General features: G+C 40.4%; 1 long non-coding RNA gene across 1 annotated transcript; it reads right to left on the bottom strand.

Moving 5' to 3' along the window:
• Positions 1 to 630: 630 nt before the first annotated feature.
• Positions 631 to 17,008, bottom strand: LOC133552391 (uncharacterized). Its single transcript, XR_009806699.1, has 3 exons — positions 16,941 to 17,008; positions 1,927 to 2,041; positions 631 to 1,737 (listed from the first exon to the last, which is right to left on the bottom strand). It is a non-coding gene; the product is annotated as an uncharacterized LOC133552391 (long non-coding RNA).
• Between the last annotated feature and the right edge of the window lie 611 nt (positions 17,009 to 17,619).

The following is a 17,619-nucleotide window of genomic DNA, read 5'->3' as shown; positions in this document are numbered from 1 at the left end:
TGCGTCCGCCCTGCTAGTGATTTTTTTCTTAAATATGAGCTTGCGGCAGCCAGCGTCATCTCACAAGATCCTCGGGTGCCGAGAATGTCAAACAACTGACGAAAGTGAAGTCTTGGTATGATTGATGATTGCTCATTTTTATGTCTATTTTTTAATGCCTGGCTTAAGATCGACTGACAAACCCTCCGAGATCGACCAGTCGATCGCGATCGACGTAATGCCCACCCCTGATGTACAATAACTCAGTGACTACAATTGTGAGATTTAAAACTGAACCCAAACAATACTGATATGATCACAAGACACTTTGTAAGACCTTTTAACATTTGTGAACCTTCTAGAGCAGTGGTTCTCAAACTGTTTTAACAAAGTACCACTTCAGAAGATATTTGGTTCTCCAACCACCATCTTAAGGACTAATATTAAAATACAGTAGCATAGTAGGCCAAAGTATTCATTTAAAAAGACAGTGGTTTTATTTGACAAGTAAATTTAATATATTGGCCACTGAAATATTACACACAATGCAAAAATGTAACCAACAATGATACTTCATATACAGTACATATTTACAGACTTTTACAGCATCCACAGCAACATCACATCAGTGTGTATTTTCAGAGCATGTATAACAATGATCAAAGATTTGATTCGTGGCTTCTTATGCCAGTTCAGTCCTTAATTATTTAAACAATTTCAAGTGTGTTTGGAAAATGAACTGCAAACACAATGCCGGGCATAGATGTGAAGTCAAGGAAAACAACTTTACCCAATATGTCATCCAAAGATACTACTGTACTGGCAGAGGTTTCCAATAGGGGAATAACATGACTGCATGTCTCATATGATACACTATCTTGCAGCAAAGAAAAATCTGCATGTTTGTGCTATGGTAAAGAAGAAATGAATTTGTCCATACTTTATAAAAAGGATGAGAATCATTCTTCTGACACACTGGTCCCACAAAACAGGCATTTTATTTGTTTACTTTCTAATGGCCCAAAACAATTACTGGAGGATTTAAGTAATATAATAGGTGATGATGCAGAGCGGGATACAGAAAAGTTTTTGAATTTCTGCACACGGTTTAATTAAGCAGTCTGTGTTCAGACTGTTGGGACAAAGCAACTTGAACATTTTGAGCATATGGGTTAGGGCCTTATCAGTGACTTTATGACAGTTTACATAACCCATGATGATCAAAAGGCACTCTGCCACGGTTTCTGATGCATTGTCATGTATTGGTTTGTCTGTTGTGTCCTTAAAATTTGACTCTTCTGCACACTCCTCACTCAAACTATCTTCAAATCCTTCATTAAATCTATATCCGTCATTGTACACCCAATCCCCTATATCAGGGAGAGCTTCCTCAAATGTTTGAGATGGATCATACTCAGCATCGACATGTAGTTCAGTTGTTAGGCCACCAGGAGGATCTACGAGGGCTGATCTGGAAAATGGTTTTCCATTGTCTTTGATAGAGTGAAAAGTAAAAAATATTTTCAAATGCCATCCATCCATCCATTTTCTACCGCTTATTCCCTGTCGGGGTCACGGGGGGCGCTCGCGCCTATCTCAGCTACAATCGGGCGGAAGGCAGGGTACACCCTGGACAAGTCGCCACCTCATCGCAGGGCCAACACAGATAGACAGACAACATTCACACTCACATTCACACACTAGGGCCAATTTAGTGTTGCCAATCAACCCATCCCCAGGTGCATGTCTTTGGAAATGCTGAAATTAAAATAAAATACAAATCATGAAAGGTTTTTTTATAACATTTTGTCACAAGGCAAAATGTATAACATCTCAGCATATAGCTCACATTCTTACACTCAAAAGTTTGTCATATTTTAGCAGAATTTGCTTCGTGACAAAATTCACAACAAAACATTAGTCAGACACAGAAGATGGTGGGTGTACCTGGAATGTAGGGAGAGGCTTGATGTTCCAGAGTGGTACATCCTGCATGGACACCTGAAGGTTGGATGTGTTCCATTTTAAGAGCAGTGTTTTGGGCTCCTCCTGCTGCTACCCCCTGACACAAAGAAGAGGAACCAAAAAACTCAAAAGATTAAATAATAATTAAAAAAATAAAAAGACAAAAACATGCAAAACAAGAATCCAGTTGATATAAATTGAACACATCATACAAATCTAGCTAATGGAATGCATTTACTTTTTTCCCCACATCTTGATCGCATTGTAGTTCATGTTTACATATCTTCTGTGTTTGTGGTAGCACACAATCCACAGTATTAAATGTAACTCATCACAATACAACACACCCTATAAAAAGACAGTTCTGGATGCCAATGCCAATCATTAGTACAAACCCCGTTTCCATATGAGTTGGGAAATTGTGTTGGTTGTAAATATAAACGGAATACAATGATTTGAAAATCCTTTTCAACCCATATTCAGTTAAATGCACTACAAAGACAAGATATTTGATGTTCAAACTCATAAACTTTATTTTTTTTTGCAAATAATAATTAATTTAGAATTTCATGGCTGCAACATGTGCCAAAGTAGTTGGGAAAGGGCATGTTCACCACTGTGTTACATCACTTTTTCCTTTAACAACACTCAATAAACGTTTGGGAACTGAGGAAACTAATTGTTGAAGCTTTGAAAGTGGAATTCTTTCTCATTCTTGTTTTATGTAGAGTTTCAGTCGTTCAACAGTCCGGGGTCTCCGCTGTTGTATTTTACGCTTCATAATGCGCCACAGATTTTCGATGGGAGACAGGTCTGGACTGCAGGCGGGCCAGGAAAGTACCCGCACTCTTTTACTATGAAGCCACGCTGTTGTAACACGTGGCTTGGCATTGTCTTGCTGAAATCAGTAGGAGCGTCCATGATAATGTTGCTTGGATGACAACATATGTTGCTCCAAAACCTGTATGGACCATTCAGCATTAATGGTGCCTTCACAGATCTGTAAGTTACCCATGCCTTGGGCACTAATACACCCCCATACCATCACAGATGCCGGCTTTTCAACTTTGCGCCTTTTATAATTCAGATGGTTATTTTCCTCTTTGTTCTGGAGGACACCACATCCACAGTTCCCAAATATAATTTGAAATGTGGACTCGTCAGACCACAGAAGACTTTTCCACTTTGCATCAGTCCATCTTAGATGAGCTCGGGCCCAGCAAAGCCAGCGGCGTTCATTGGTGTTGTTGATAAATGGGTTTTGCTTTGAATAGTAGCGTTTTAACTTGCACTTAAAGATGTAGCAACCAACTGTAGTTACCGTTAGTGGTTTTCTGAAGTTTTCCTGAGCCCATGTGCTGATATCCTTTAGATAGATAGATAGATAGATAGTACTTTATTGATTCCTTCAGGAAAATTAAAATTCCAGCAGCAGTGTACAGATTTGAGATCAATTTAAAGAAAAAAGTAAAAAGTAAATAATGGGGGTTTAAAAGGAAACAAAATAGAGAAATATTACAAAAAGAATAAAAACAATGGGAATAACAATATAACAGTAAAATAAGAATATAACAAGACAAAGTAGGCAGTAGTGACCATGTTATGAAAACGTACTGCACTGTTAATGTTTTGCATCCCCTGTAATCCTAATACCCCCTGTCCCCCGTCCCAGAGAGGACTTGTACAGTCTAATGGCGTGTGGGACAAAGGAGTTCTTGAGTCTATTAGTCCTGCACTTGGGATAAAGCAGTCTAGCACTGAACAGGCTCCTCTGGCTACTGATAACACTGATGTCGGTTTTTGATGCAGTACCGCCTGAGGGATCAAAGGTCCGTAATATCATCGCTTACGTGCAGTGATTTCTCCACATTCTCTGAACCTTTTGATGATTTTACATACCGTAGATGGTAAAATCCCTAAATTCCTTGCAATAGCTCTTTGAGAAATGTTCTAAAACTGTTCGACAATTTGCTTACAAATTGGTGACCCTGGCCCCATCCTTGATTGTGAATTACTTAGCATTTCATGGAAGCCGCTTTTATACCCAATCATGGCACCCACCTGTTCCCAATTACCCTGCACACCCGTGGGATGTTCCAAATAAGAGTTTGATGAAAATTCCTCAACTTTTTCAGTATTTATTGCCACCTTTCCCAACTTCTTTGTCACGTGTTGCTGGAATCAAATTCTAAAGTTAATGATTATTTGCAAAAAAAAAAAAAAGTATAAGTTTGAACATCAAATATGTTGTCTTTGTAGCATATTCAACTGAATATGGGTTGAAAAGGATTTGAAAATCATTGTATTCAGTTTATATTTACATCTAACACAATTTCCCAACTCATATGGAAACAGGGTTTGTATATTTCTTGTTTTATTGGCCCAGTGCAATGTAGTATTGATTCTTACATTTTTTGGGGGGGCTTACTACGTGCATATTGAAATCTTCCTTTTTTTTGTGAAAGTTCCTCTTTTTTTTTGTCAAAGGTTGCTCACATGCCTCTAATTCCTGTTTGAAAGAAAGCGGGATCGAGCTGAAATCTTGATAAGCATTAGTTTAAAAAAACATATTTAAACCAAATAAGTTCTGGTATGATAGTTTATATTTAATTGTACATTTCATAAATAATCCTGAGATATGGTGATAGTCAATGTTTTGTACAACTTAATATTGTAAAATCTGTCATAATCTGCTAGTTAGTATTGTTGACTAAGTGAGTTGTCTATTTCCTTTCAGTCAAGATGATTTTGTCTTCAGTATTGGTTCCTTTGTCCTTTATTTGAAATGTTTTTGTTTAGAAGTACTGTAAAGAATGGTTATAGATATGGTCAATTATGGTCACGGTACATTTACTTCATTATTGGTATCGTCCATAATAGAGTGAGGAGAACAAATAGTTTATACACTGCTGATTTTGTAGTTCGAGGTCTGTTATATTATCATTATAGGCACACTTCAATTGTAAGTGATAGAATCCAAAACAAAAATCCGTAAAATCACATTGTATGGATTCTTTAAAAGTAATTAATGTGCATCTTATTGCATGAAATCCATATTTGATACTTCAGAGAAGTAGAGGTTACTAGGTGACCAATTCCATGGGAAAACATGCAAAGGACCAGAAAACCATACAATGTAAATTTTGTTTCTTTTATATTTTACAGAATCGCCAGTCTATTAAAGGCCTACTGAAACCCACTACTACCGACCACGCAGTCTGATAGTTTATATATCAATGATGAAATATTAACATTGCAACACATGCCAATACGTCCTTTCTAGTTTACTAAATTGCAATTTTGAATTTCCCACGAGTTTCTTGTTGAAAACGTCGCGGAATGATGACGCGTGACGTCACGTCTTGGAGGGGACATATTAGCGCAGCGCCAAACACAGCTAAAAGTCATCTCTGTTCATGGAGTAATTACACAGCATTTTGGACATCTGTGTTGCTGAATCTTTTGCAATTTTTTCTTTTAATAATGGAGACTATAAATAAAAATGCTCTTCGTGGAAAGCGGTGGATTGCAGCTGTCTTTAGCACCGAAACACAGCCGGTGTTTCTTTGTTTGTTGTGAGCGGTCAAGCGAACATGTTTTCTCTACGTCAACCAGCATGTCTTTGGATGGGAAAATTGTGATATTAAGTCTTACCGGACAAATCATTGGATTATGGGACTTCTTCCTGTAGTAGCTGTCAAAAAAGGCAGCTGTGAACTTGGCTCCTCGGCTTCTCTTTCAGACACTGCGTGTTCACCGCAGCCATCCAACCTCGAGGTATGGCTTTAGAATTTCACTAAAACACTATTAAAACAACAAGCAGATAAGGGATCTTCCAGAATTATCCTAGTAAATGTGTCTAATTACATCTAAAACGCTCACACTGCCGCCGCCCGGAGCCGTCGCTTTTTTTTTTTTTTTCTAGTCCTTCACTATCAATATCCTAATTCAGGAATCTTTCATCCTCGCTCAAATTAATGGGGAAATTTTCGCTTTCTGCGCCGAATTGCTCTTACTGCTGGTGGCTCCCATCATAAACAACGTGAATATGTGTGGAGCCCTGCAACTCGTGACGTCACGCGCACATACTTCCGGTAAAGGCGGGGCTTTTCTATTAGCGACCAAAAGTTGCGAACTTTATCGTGGATGTTCTCTACTAAATCCTTTCAGCAAAAAGATGGCAATATCGCGAAATGATTAAGTATGACACATAGAATGGACCTGCTATCCCTGTTTGAATAAGAAATTCTCATTTCAGTGGGCCTTTAAATACTTGTTCTCCTCACTGTACATAGACTTGGGTCCACTTTGGCTGCTGGAGGTTAAAATGCGGGTCATTTCAGTAATCTTTTTTGTAGTTCAGTATTTCTAATCTCTTTTGATATTGTGTGTGGATATATATATATAAATATATATATATATCAATCAATCAATCAATCAATGTTTACTTATATAGCCCTAAATCACTAGTGTCTCAAAGGGCTGCACAAACCACCACGACATCCTCGGTAGGCCCACATATATATATATATATATATATATATATATATATGTATATATATATATATATATATGAGGAGAAATTGTTTTTATAGAATGGTAATCTACGGTCCAATGAAATTTCATGATAGGTTTACCAAACAGGGAACCATTGGTCCATCACCCAACAGCGGCAATACAGCCATCCCATCACCGTATGTCCTCAACATCAAAGGCCATGCATCCTGCCCATCATCCTATGGCCTCACCACAAACGGTTGATCTGCTTGATCACTCTATGGAGGTTGTGCACCCAGCCAATCACTGCAGGACTTCAACACCGTTGGCCCATCACCAAATGTCTACAACAGCTCTGGTCTTTCACCCGGTGTACCCTAGCTTGTTAGCTGGCGGGGTGAATCCACCCGACAATAAGAACACAGCTTTGCTGGCACTGGACAGGAGAGATGCAGGCAACCCATCTGCCGAGGACACTATCTCATATCAGCCGCGGAAAGAAAAATCATGGACGCCATGTGATAGATGTGGAGAGGAGTTCGAAAAAAATCCTGCGAGAAAAGCAACGAATCGAAGAAGTCCTCTTGAAAATAGGCGAGTAATTCATGCTAATTGTTTCATGATGGCTTCACGGTGGCAGAAGGGTTAGTGCGTCTGCCTCACAATACGAAGGTCCTGCAGTCCTGGGTTCAAATCCAGGCTCGGGATCTTTCTTTGTGGAGTTTGCATGTTCTCCCCGTGAATGCGTGGGTTCCCTCCGGGTACTCCGGCTTCCTCCCACTTCCAAAGACATGCACCTGGGGATAAGTTGATTGGGAACACTAAATTGTGAATGTGAGTGTGAATGTTGTCTGTCTATCTGTGTTGACCCTGTGATGAGGTGGTGATTTGTCCAGGGTGTACCCCGCCTTCCGCCCGATTGTAGCTGAGATAGGCGCCAGCGCCCCCCGCCACCCCAAAAGGGAATAAGCGGTAGAAAATGGATGGATGGATGTTTCATGATGTAATTGTTTTGCTTACTTAAATTTGTGATTGGGTCTTGAACACATTCTTTTCTCATTGTGGTATTGTTTGTGCTATTTTTTTCCTTTTCAGATCCGGGCCAGACAGAGTAATTGAAACTCTCTGCAACCTCGTTGGAGACAAATACAGCGACGACCGTCCTCAACAATCAGACCAGCAGGAGCGGCGTATTCATATCATGGTTCCGCCTTGCTGCCATGAGTCATGCTTCAAGGACCAATTGTATGCGTTTATTCCACGCACTTTTTGAGCACTTTTTTACAGTTGGTCGCCCTGGAAACAAACCTGCAGGAACAGGAAAGGAATCCTAAGTAAGTTTTCCCATACTGAGGGTTTTTTTCAGGCCAAAATTGTGTTACAATAATTAAATAGAAGTTTATACGAGAAAGTTTTTATCCCTTATCGATTACAGCACACTAGAAACATAACTGAATGTTGCATAATTACAGTTTGTGATTGGCCAAAAAACTAGCATTGTGATAAGCAATATAGTGTTCTGTCTATCTACTTGAAGTGTGGTTGTGTGTATTAATGTACTGTATGTGCAGGGTTTCCGCAAGGCATTAAATCATTACATGGATTTTGCATAAATTAAGGCCTTAAAAAGCATTAAATGCGTTGTCCAGAGGCATTCAAAAAATGTAATATAATTGTAGGACATGGCCGATAGTCAATATGTCAAACGGTAGATGAAAATTAATTTAAGAATGTTACGCTCATCAAAATTGCTACATCCGTCTGTGTTTCTCTTTTTAGCTGGACCTGTCAAACTGCATACCAGAGGTATTGTAAGGTGGGAACGCGACAAAATAATTGCCTTAATACGGCAAAATGAAACTGCTCTGGAGGCCTAAACTTTTCCATTCTTTGATCAAAAAGCGTCTTCCGTTCGGGCTCCAGTACTCCGGAATGCCCGCCCGTTAACAGTTCGAGATGCTACCTTAGTAGAAACATTTAAGTCTCATCTTAAAACTTATTTTTATACTCTAGCCTTTAAATAGACCCCCTTTTTAGACCAGTTGATCTGCCATTTCTTTTCTTTTTCTCCTATGTCCTTCCCCTTCCTTATGAAGGGGGTCCTGTTTGGTGGCCATGGATGAAGTACTGGCTTTCCAAAATCGGGACACAGAATGGACCGCTCGTCTAGAGTCGGGACCTAAGATGGACCGCTCGCCTGTATATCGGTTGGGGACATCTCTGCGCTGCTGATCCGCCTCCGCTTGGGATGGTTTCCTGCTGGCTCCACTTTGGCTGGGACTCTCGCTACTATAGTGGATCCACTTTGGACTTGATTGTCACGGTTACAATAGATCTACTATGGATTGGACTTTCACAATATCATGTTAGATCTGCTCGACATCCATTGCTTTCGGTCCCCTGCGGGGGGGGGGGGGTCCTCTCCAAGGTTTCTCCTAGTCATCATGGTCGACGTCCCACTGGGGTGAGTTTTTCCTTGCCCTTTTGTGGGCCCTACCGAGGATGTTGTTGTGATTTAGGGCTACAGTATATAAATAAACATTGATTGAATGATTGATTGATTGATCATTGTAGGCGTGTAGTCCTTAACTGTGACACCATGTCAGGATAATGGAGAATCTGAGCTTTTTTCATACTTGACTCTTTTATTTCAATCACCTCCACTTCAACACATATGAGCTAACTTGGCTAGCATCAGCAACTGTCGGGACGCGGGCGCCTTAAGTGATCTACGCTGGTCTTAATTGGACAATCAAGGCAAGTTTCACAGCAGACCACAACTCTTTTATTCTTTGACATTCTCACAATAAATTAATACAAGTTCCTTGAGCTGCTGGACACTTGATACATAGCTTGCCATTTACTGTAAACATTTTAAACAGAAAGGGTGTAAAATACAATATCTTTAATTGACATAGCTTTTTTTTAATGCATCTTTTTGGCCATTTTACAAATATCGTTCTGTATTTTTATAAAATGTTTAAATCAATCATCCATTTTCCAAACACATGCTTAGCACATGTATATTTAACTTGTGTAATGCTTACAACTGTGTGGATACCAATAATTGTAAGCTTTTGACTCTGTATAATACCTATAGGCAATACATTTTTTAAGTACCAAAAAATGGCATTAAAAACCATTAAATTAGATTTGCATTATTATTATTATTGCAACCCCAAAAGGGACTAAGCGGTAGAAAATGGATGGATGGATTATTATTGCATTGCATAAATTTGATACCTGTAGAAACAAATGCATGATTTTTTTATGTTCTTGCCTTACAGCCAATGTCCTGAGATGCGGTACTCTTCCTGCTTGGGACATTACTGAGGAGGCAAAGCTCAAAAAATCTTTGGTGAACAAATGTCGGGCCAGAGCAGGTTTTAAGTAGGTCCTTGTACCTGCCAAGTTCATCCTGGGGTAGGATGTTTTCTTTGTAAATATGTTAATATTTTGGTTTAGGGTAATGCAGTGTATATTGTATGAAATTGCCCTATGATATAGCTTTTAGTACCACGTTATACTGTGACAATGTATATTGAGCTGTGCTGTGTCTAGCAAATTTGGCACTGATGCTACCTCAGTAACATGTTAGCGGCTAATATCTCTTCACAGTGCAAAGCTGTTTCCAAATAGAAAAATAATGCAACTGGAAATGCTTACATAATCGGGAATATTAGTTTTCAATAATCATTTATGTACCAAATGTTATATTGTTATCGCAAGAGGCTGCTCTATTGTTTACAACAGTGTTTCTTAATCATAGGGCTGTGGCCCACTCTTTGGCTGCAAGTACCCCTTGGGGGCCGCCAATAAATATATCAATCAATCAATCAATCAATCAATCAATCAATCAATGTTTACTTATATAGCCCTAAATCACTATCAATCAATCAATCAATCAATGTTTACTTATATAGCCCTAAATCACTAGTGTCTCAAAGGGCTGCACAAACCACTACGACATCCTCGGTAGGCCCACATAAGGGCAAGGAAAACTCACACCCAGTGGGACATCGGTGACAATAATGACCCAGTGGGACGTCGGTGACAATGATGACTATGAGAACCTTGGAGAGGAGGAAAGCAATGGATGTCGAGCGGGTCTAACATGATACTGTGAAAGTTCAATCCATAATGGATCTAACACAGTCGCGAGAGTCCAGTCCAAAGCGGATCCAACACAGCAGCGAGAGTCCCGTTCACAGCAGAGCCAGCAGGAAACCATCCCAAGTGGAGGCGGATCAGCACTGCAGAGATGTCCCCAGCCGATACACAGGCAAGCAGTACATGGCCACCGGATCGGACCGGACCCCCTCCACAAGGGAGAGCGGGACATAGAAGAAAAAGAAAAGAAACGGCAGATCAACTGGTCTAAAAAGGGAGTCTATTTAAAGGCTAGAGTATACAAATGAGTTCTAAGGTGAGACTTAAATGCTTCTACTGAGGTGGCATCTCGAACTGTTACCGGGAGGGCATTCCAGAGGACTGGAGCCCGAATGGAAAACGCTCTATAGCCCGCAGACTTTTTTTGGGCTTTGGGAATCACTAATAAGCCGGAGTCCTTTGAACGCAGATTTCTTGCCGGGACATATGGTACAATACAATCGGCAAGATAGGATGGAGCTAGACCGTGTAGTATTTTATACGTAAGTAGTAAAACCTTAAAGTCACATCTTAAGTGCACAGGAAGCCAGTGCAGGTGAGCCAGTACAGGCGTAATGTGATCAAACTTTCTTGTTCTTGTCAAAAGTCTAGGAGCCGCATTTTGTACCAACTGTAATCTTTTAATCGTAGACATGGGGAGACCCGAAAATAATACGTTACAGTAATCGAGGCGAGATGTAACAAACGCATGGATAATGATCTCAGCGTCTTTAGTGGACAGAATGGGGCGAATTTTAGCGATATTACGGAGATGAAAGAAGGCTGTTTTAGTAACGCTTTTAATGTGTGCCTCAAAGGAGAGAGTTGGGTCGAAGATAATACCCAGATTCTTTACCGTGTCGCATTGTTTAATTGTTTGGTTGTCATATAGATATTAAATAGAGTTCGGTGTCTAGCAGGACCGATAATCAGCATTTCCGTTTTTTTGGGGTTGAGTTGCAAAAAGTTAGCGGACATCCATTGTTTCATTTCATTAAGACACGCCTCCAGCTGACTACAATCCGGCGTGTTGGTCAGCTTTAGGGGCATGTAGAGTTGGGTGTCATCAGCATGACAGTGAAAGCTAACCCCGTATTTGCGTATGACGTCACCTAGCGGCAGCATGTAGATGCTGAAGAGTGCAGGGCCAAGGACCGAACCCTGGGGAACTCCACACGTTACCGTAACGTAGTCCGAGGTCACATTGTTATGGGAGACACACTGCATCCTATCAGTAAGATAAGAGTTAAACCAAGACAGGGCTAAGTCTGACATACCAATTCGTGTTTTGATACGTTCTAATAAAATATTATGATCGACAGTATCGAAAGCAGCGCTAAGATCGAGGAGCAGCAACATAGATGACGCATCAGAATTCATCGTTAGCAATAGATCATTAGTCATTTTTGCGAGGGCTGTCTCCGTGGAGTGATTTGCCCTGAAACCGGATTGAAAGGTTTCACATATTTTGTTAGACGCTAAGTGTTCATTTAACTGCTCCGCAACAATTTTTTTGAAGATTTTTGAAATAAAGGGAAGGTGAGACACCGGTCGGTAGTTTACCATGAGGTCAGGATCGAGGTTAGGTCTTTTAAGAAGAGGATGAATAACCGCTTTTTTGAATGCTAGGGGAACAGTGCCCGAGGAAAGTGATAAGTTTATAATATTTAGCACTGATGGACCTAATAATACAAAGAGCTCCTTGATCAGTTTCCCAGGAAGAGGGTCAAGTAAACATGTTGTTTGTTTCATTCCATTTACACGTTGTAACAATTCCTCTAATGTTATTTCCTCAAAACGAGAGAAACTATTTTGGAGGGCTGTATCCGCCGTATATACCATCGTATCAGTGTTAATAGATCCCCGTTGTAGCTGGGACGCATTGTCTTTAATCTCCTTTCTAATTACTTCAATTTTCTTACTAAAGAATTGCATAAAGTCATCTGCTGAGTGGGTGGAGCTACTGGAAGGGGTCCCTTGTTGGGTTAACGATGCTACCGTACTAAACAAAAATTTAGGATCGTTTTTATTACGGTGGATGAGATTTGAGTAATATTTAGCTTTAGCTGAGGTAAGCATGCGTTTATAAGTTATTAAACTATCACTCCATGCTTGATGGTGCACCTCAAGTTTAGTCGTGCGCCATTTGCGTTCCAGCTTTCTACATAATAATTTCTGAGCTCTAGTTTCTTCTGTAAACCACGGGGTGCGCTTTTTTGGAGCCTTTTTTAACTTTAGCGGTGCTATGTTATCAATGGTTTCGCGCAGGGCGTCGTTAAAGTTGTTAGTGAGGTTATCAATAGAACCCACATATTTTGGGAATGGTGCCATTACCGAGGGCAGTAGGTCAGCAAGAGTTGTCGTTGTGGCTGTATTAATGTTGCGGCTGCTAAAGCAGTTATTATTATTATTATTAGTGTGACGAACATGCGTCTGAACCTCGAATTTTATAAGGTAATGATCGGACAATACTTTAGTATACGGGAGTATCGTAACTTTGGAAACGGTGATACCCCTGACAAGCACTAGGTCTATCGTATTACCGTTGCGATGCTTGGGTTCATTTATTATTTGTGTGAGACCACAGCTATCAATTATAGTCTGGAGCGCTACGCACGGTGGGTCCGATGGGGTATTCATATGGATATTAAAGTCCCCCATTATGATTATATTATCGGCGTGTGTCACTAGATCAGCAACGAACTCTGAGAATTGTCCGAATTGGGCCCTGGGGGGCGGTAGATAACAGCCAGGTGTAGAGGCAGCGGTGTGACAGACCTCATAGTAAGCACCTCAAACGATTTATATTTATTATTTATGTAAGGACTAAGGTTAAAGTTTTCGTTGTATATTAGTGCGACCCCCCCACCCTTTTTAAGCGGACGGGCAATATGCGCATGTGTAAAGTTAGGAGGACATGCCTCATTTAGCGCAAAAAAGTCGTTTGGTTTAAGCGAGGTTTTGCTGAGACCGATGACGTTAAGATTGTTGTCTCTGATAATATCATTAACTAACAACGTTTTGGGAGACAATGATCGTATGTTTAAAAAACCTATATTATAGGTAGTGGGCTGTTTTAGGGAATTTTTGATCAAATTATCCGTAGTAGCAATATTAATAATGTTGTGTTTATTATGCCCAGTGCATTTAGTATAATTACGACTATATTTAGGAATTGATACGACGGGAATTTTCCGATTGTTTGATTGTTGCTTTGTTAAACTGCACGTATCCTGGTTAGCCACCTCAGTAACGGGGATTTTCCGATTGTTTGTTTGTTGCTTTGATAAACTGCACGCATCATAGTTAGCCACCTCAGTAAAACACATGTCCAACTCTGAAACACTCAAAGCCGAAAAAACTTGTTCTAATTTAACTGACTCCTTACCCAGACCAGTAGTCTCGCATCTTCCATTTAAATCCGGCTTCAGGATGGAGGGAAGTGGTGTTCTGTGGGGATTAGCCTTCTGCTTTGTTTTTAGCCCCGCTCGGCATCCGCGTTTCCGATCACACCGCTGGCGTCTGCTCTGTAGACGGCCCCTGCTGCTACTATACCCCCCTGCTTCACAGGCCGCTGGATGTAGCCGCCGGATTATTCCCATGCTAGTTAGTAAGTCTAGCAAGCACGCGTCTATCAGTCCAAAACGGCCCGATATGTCCACATCCAGAAGTGTCTGGCGGCCGTACGTGATCACGGAGTGACCACGATGTGAGCCAGCCATAAAGTTTGTAGAATTGTCCGGTATTTCTGCCAAATGTTTCATCTTTAGCAGGAGCTCCGCGATGTCGCAGCCCGTCCGGGCGCCGCCATCTTAGGTGTCATCAAAGGGCTGCACAAACCACTACGACATCCTCGGTAGGCCCACATAAGGGCAAGGAAAACTCACACCGAGTGGGATGTCGGAGACAATGATGACTATGAGAACCTTGGAGAGGAGGAAAGCAATGGATGTCGAGCGGGTCTAACATGATACTGTAAAAGTTCAATCCACAATGGATCCAACGCAGTCGCAAGAGTCCAGTCCAAAGCGGATCCAACACAGCAGCGAGAGTCCCGTTCACAGCGGAGCCAGCAGGAAAACATCCCAAGCGGAGGCGGATCAGCAATGCAGAGATGTCCCCAGCCGATACACAGGCGAGCAGTATATGGCCACCGGATCGGACCGGACCCCCTCCACAAGGGAGAGTGGGACATAGGAGAAAAAGAAAAGAAACGGCAGATCAACTGGTCGAAAAAGGGAGTCTTTTTAAAGGCTAGAGTATACAAATGAGTTTTAAGGTGAGACTTAAATGCTTCTACTGAGGTGGCATCTCGAACTTTTACTGGGAGGGCATTCCAGAGTACTGGAGCCCGAAATGAAAAACGCTCTATAGCCCACAGAATTTTTTTGGGCTTTGGGAATCACTAATAAGCCCGAATCCTTTGAACGCAGATTTCTTGCTGGGACATATGGTACAATACAATCGGCAAGATAGGATGGAGCTAGACCGTGTAGTATTTTATACGTAAGTAGTAAAACCTTAAAGTCACATCTTAAGTGCACAGGAAGCCAGTGCAGGTGAGCCAGTATAGGCGTAATGTGATTCTTAGCTGTGGTCTGTCCATATGGGCCGCAATGGTACTCAGTTGTAATACACTATAGTGTAAGATGACTAATTCAGTGTTTGTATTTGAGTAACCCCCAGACCCCTCTGTAGTGGAAAAGTTGATCGGATCCCGGGGTAAAAAATGTTAAGTATCCCTGGTTTTCAATGTGTGATTATTTTTTGTATGTAAACCAGTTCGAAACAGCACGGTTACAAATTTATAAATGTATTTCGTTTTTTGGGGGGGAATATTTCAAAAATGGAAATTTAATCATTTACTCACCCTCTTACTGAGGTCAAATAAGGTGGGTTTTTTTAACTACGGTACATAGTTTGCTCAACAAGGAGTTAAAAAACTACACCTGACTTTTTCACAACAACAAAGTGAGTACTTAGGGTTAAATTCATTTATTTTTGTATTTGTTTTATTTTTTGCATCTTGTTTTCTATATTTTAATTATTTTGAATGACAATATGTACAATATGTATGAACTAATTAACTACATTTAAATTGTTGTATTAATCTATTTTTATCTTATATTTTGTATTTTTGTATAGCCAAATAAAATGATACACCTTTTAATATTTGAGGTTTTTTTTGTGTTATTTTTAATTAAGTTAGATAATGAACACTCTCAATTTGTTCTCATTATTCTCAAATTTGAGATATGATGGCTTTGTTGAGACATTTAAGAGAAATAATAAAGACATGGAAGAGCGTCCCTGGTTCAATCCCCACCTAGTACTAACTTCATCACGTCCGTTGTGTCCTGAGCAAGACATTTCACCCTCTCTCCTGATGGGTGCTGGTTAGCGCCTTGCATGGCAGCTCCCTCCATCAGTGTGTGAATGTGTGTGTGAATGGGTAAATGTGGAAGTAGTGTCAAAGCGCTTTGAGTACCTTGAAGGTAGAAAAGCGCTATACAAGTACAACCCATTTATCATTTATTTATCATGTATTGCTCATACATCTCATTTCTTTCTCTTTATTTCTCCTTCAAAATAAATGCGACATAATTGAGATCAGTGGCATACATATAAGAGCTCTCAGTGTATCCCACTTCTCAAATATTGCTCAAATGGTTGTCTCTACTCAACCTCCTTTGTCTCAGTGATGTCTTGTCTCTTTTTAGCTTATTTATTTCTCCTAAGGGTCCGTTAGGAGCAATACGAGAGAAACAATTGATCACATAATTAGATATGAGAAGGTCATAATGTTCTCAAGATACGAGATCAAGCAACAGATGAGCAAGCACATGTTTGGTATGGGCATTTTTAACACTGGTTTGGGGGAAATGTGAAAACTGTTCACCAATGCTTTTTCGACAGTTTGAGAGTCATTGAATATGTCTGACTGGTGATTGGATGAGTGTAGGGAAGATGAGGGGCAGACTTGGATTTACTATTATTCACAGGTGTAGATGCTCTTTTGGCGTGGTTGTTTGATTCATCAGTGTTACTAACTCCTCAATTAGAAAAGTTATCTATCAGCCACTGGATGTATTAATAGTGTCACGCTTGGTGATCCTCTAAAAGGCTAGTGCATCCCAAAGATGCACAATTCAGGCAGGAGTAGAACAAAAAGTTACTTTTTGTTCATGACTGGGGGAAAGAGCTACACCCAAAATAGATACAAAACTATGGTGCCAAAGAAGAACAAAAGATAACACTGAGAAAAATACAGCAACCAGTAGAAATCTAATAAACAAGAAGAGCTAAGCCAGAAGGATGACTACACAGGGCAGGAAGGCAGAAGGTCTTACTGAAAAAACAGGAATCGGAGAGAAGATTCCTGAGCACAAACTCGAAGTACTGTATCCATGGAGAGTAATCAGCCAGTGCCTTCCTGCCCACACTTGTGTGGTAAAATAGGCCAGTTAATGATACACACCTACAACAATTATGACCGGCTCAGGGACTGGTTGAGTCTGGAACAGAAACAAAGGGGCGGTAACGAAGAAAAAAACACAAGACACCAAGGAAAAACAATTGACTGCTCCAACACATTGAACACCAGTATGGTCTTACAGCCCAAATTTATAGGTGACAAGTGGAATGAAACTTGATGTCACAATAGTATGTGACAAATAGACTGCAAATGAACTTACCTCTGTTGATTCTTAGTTTTTTTTTTCAATAAAATTGAAATACATTTTGTTCTGCATTGTTAAATGTTACAGTAACAAATTTGATCTAAAAGACTGTAGGGTTGTGACATTATTACCATCTATTGATTGGCTTGACGGAACAATGGGATCGGAATGGTGCGGTAATTTATTTTAGCTTGACAGTGAAAAAACATTTGACTCTAAAGCAAGTTTTGCACATGCGTGTTTCATTTGTAGTTTGGACTCATAGACCTTTGGGTCTCTTCTCTGCTCTAACTGCAGCTGGGACTGCTGCGCAAGGCTAGTGTGAACTTAAAGGGGAACATTATCACAA

The sequence above is a fragment of the Nerophis ophidion genome, linkage group LG05 (genome assembly GCF_033978795.1).
Source record: "Nerophis ophidion isolate RoL-2023_Sa linkage group LG05, RoL_Noph_v1.0, whole genome shotgun sequence".
NCBI lineage: Eukaryota > Metazoa > Chordata > Actinopteri > Syngnathiformes > Syngnathidae > Nerophis > Nerophis ophidion.
Note: the sequence above shows the minus strand (reverse complement) of the source record. Positions and strands in the feature narration are given on the sequence as shown.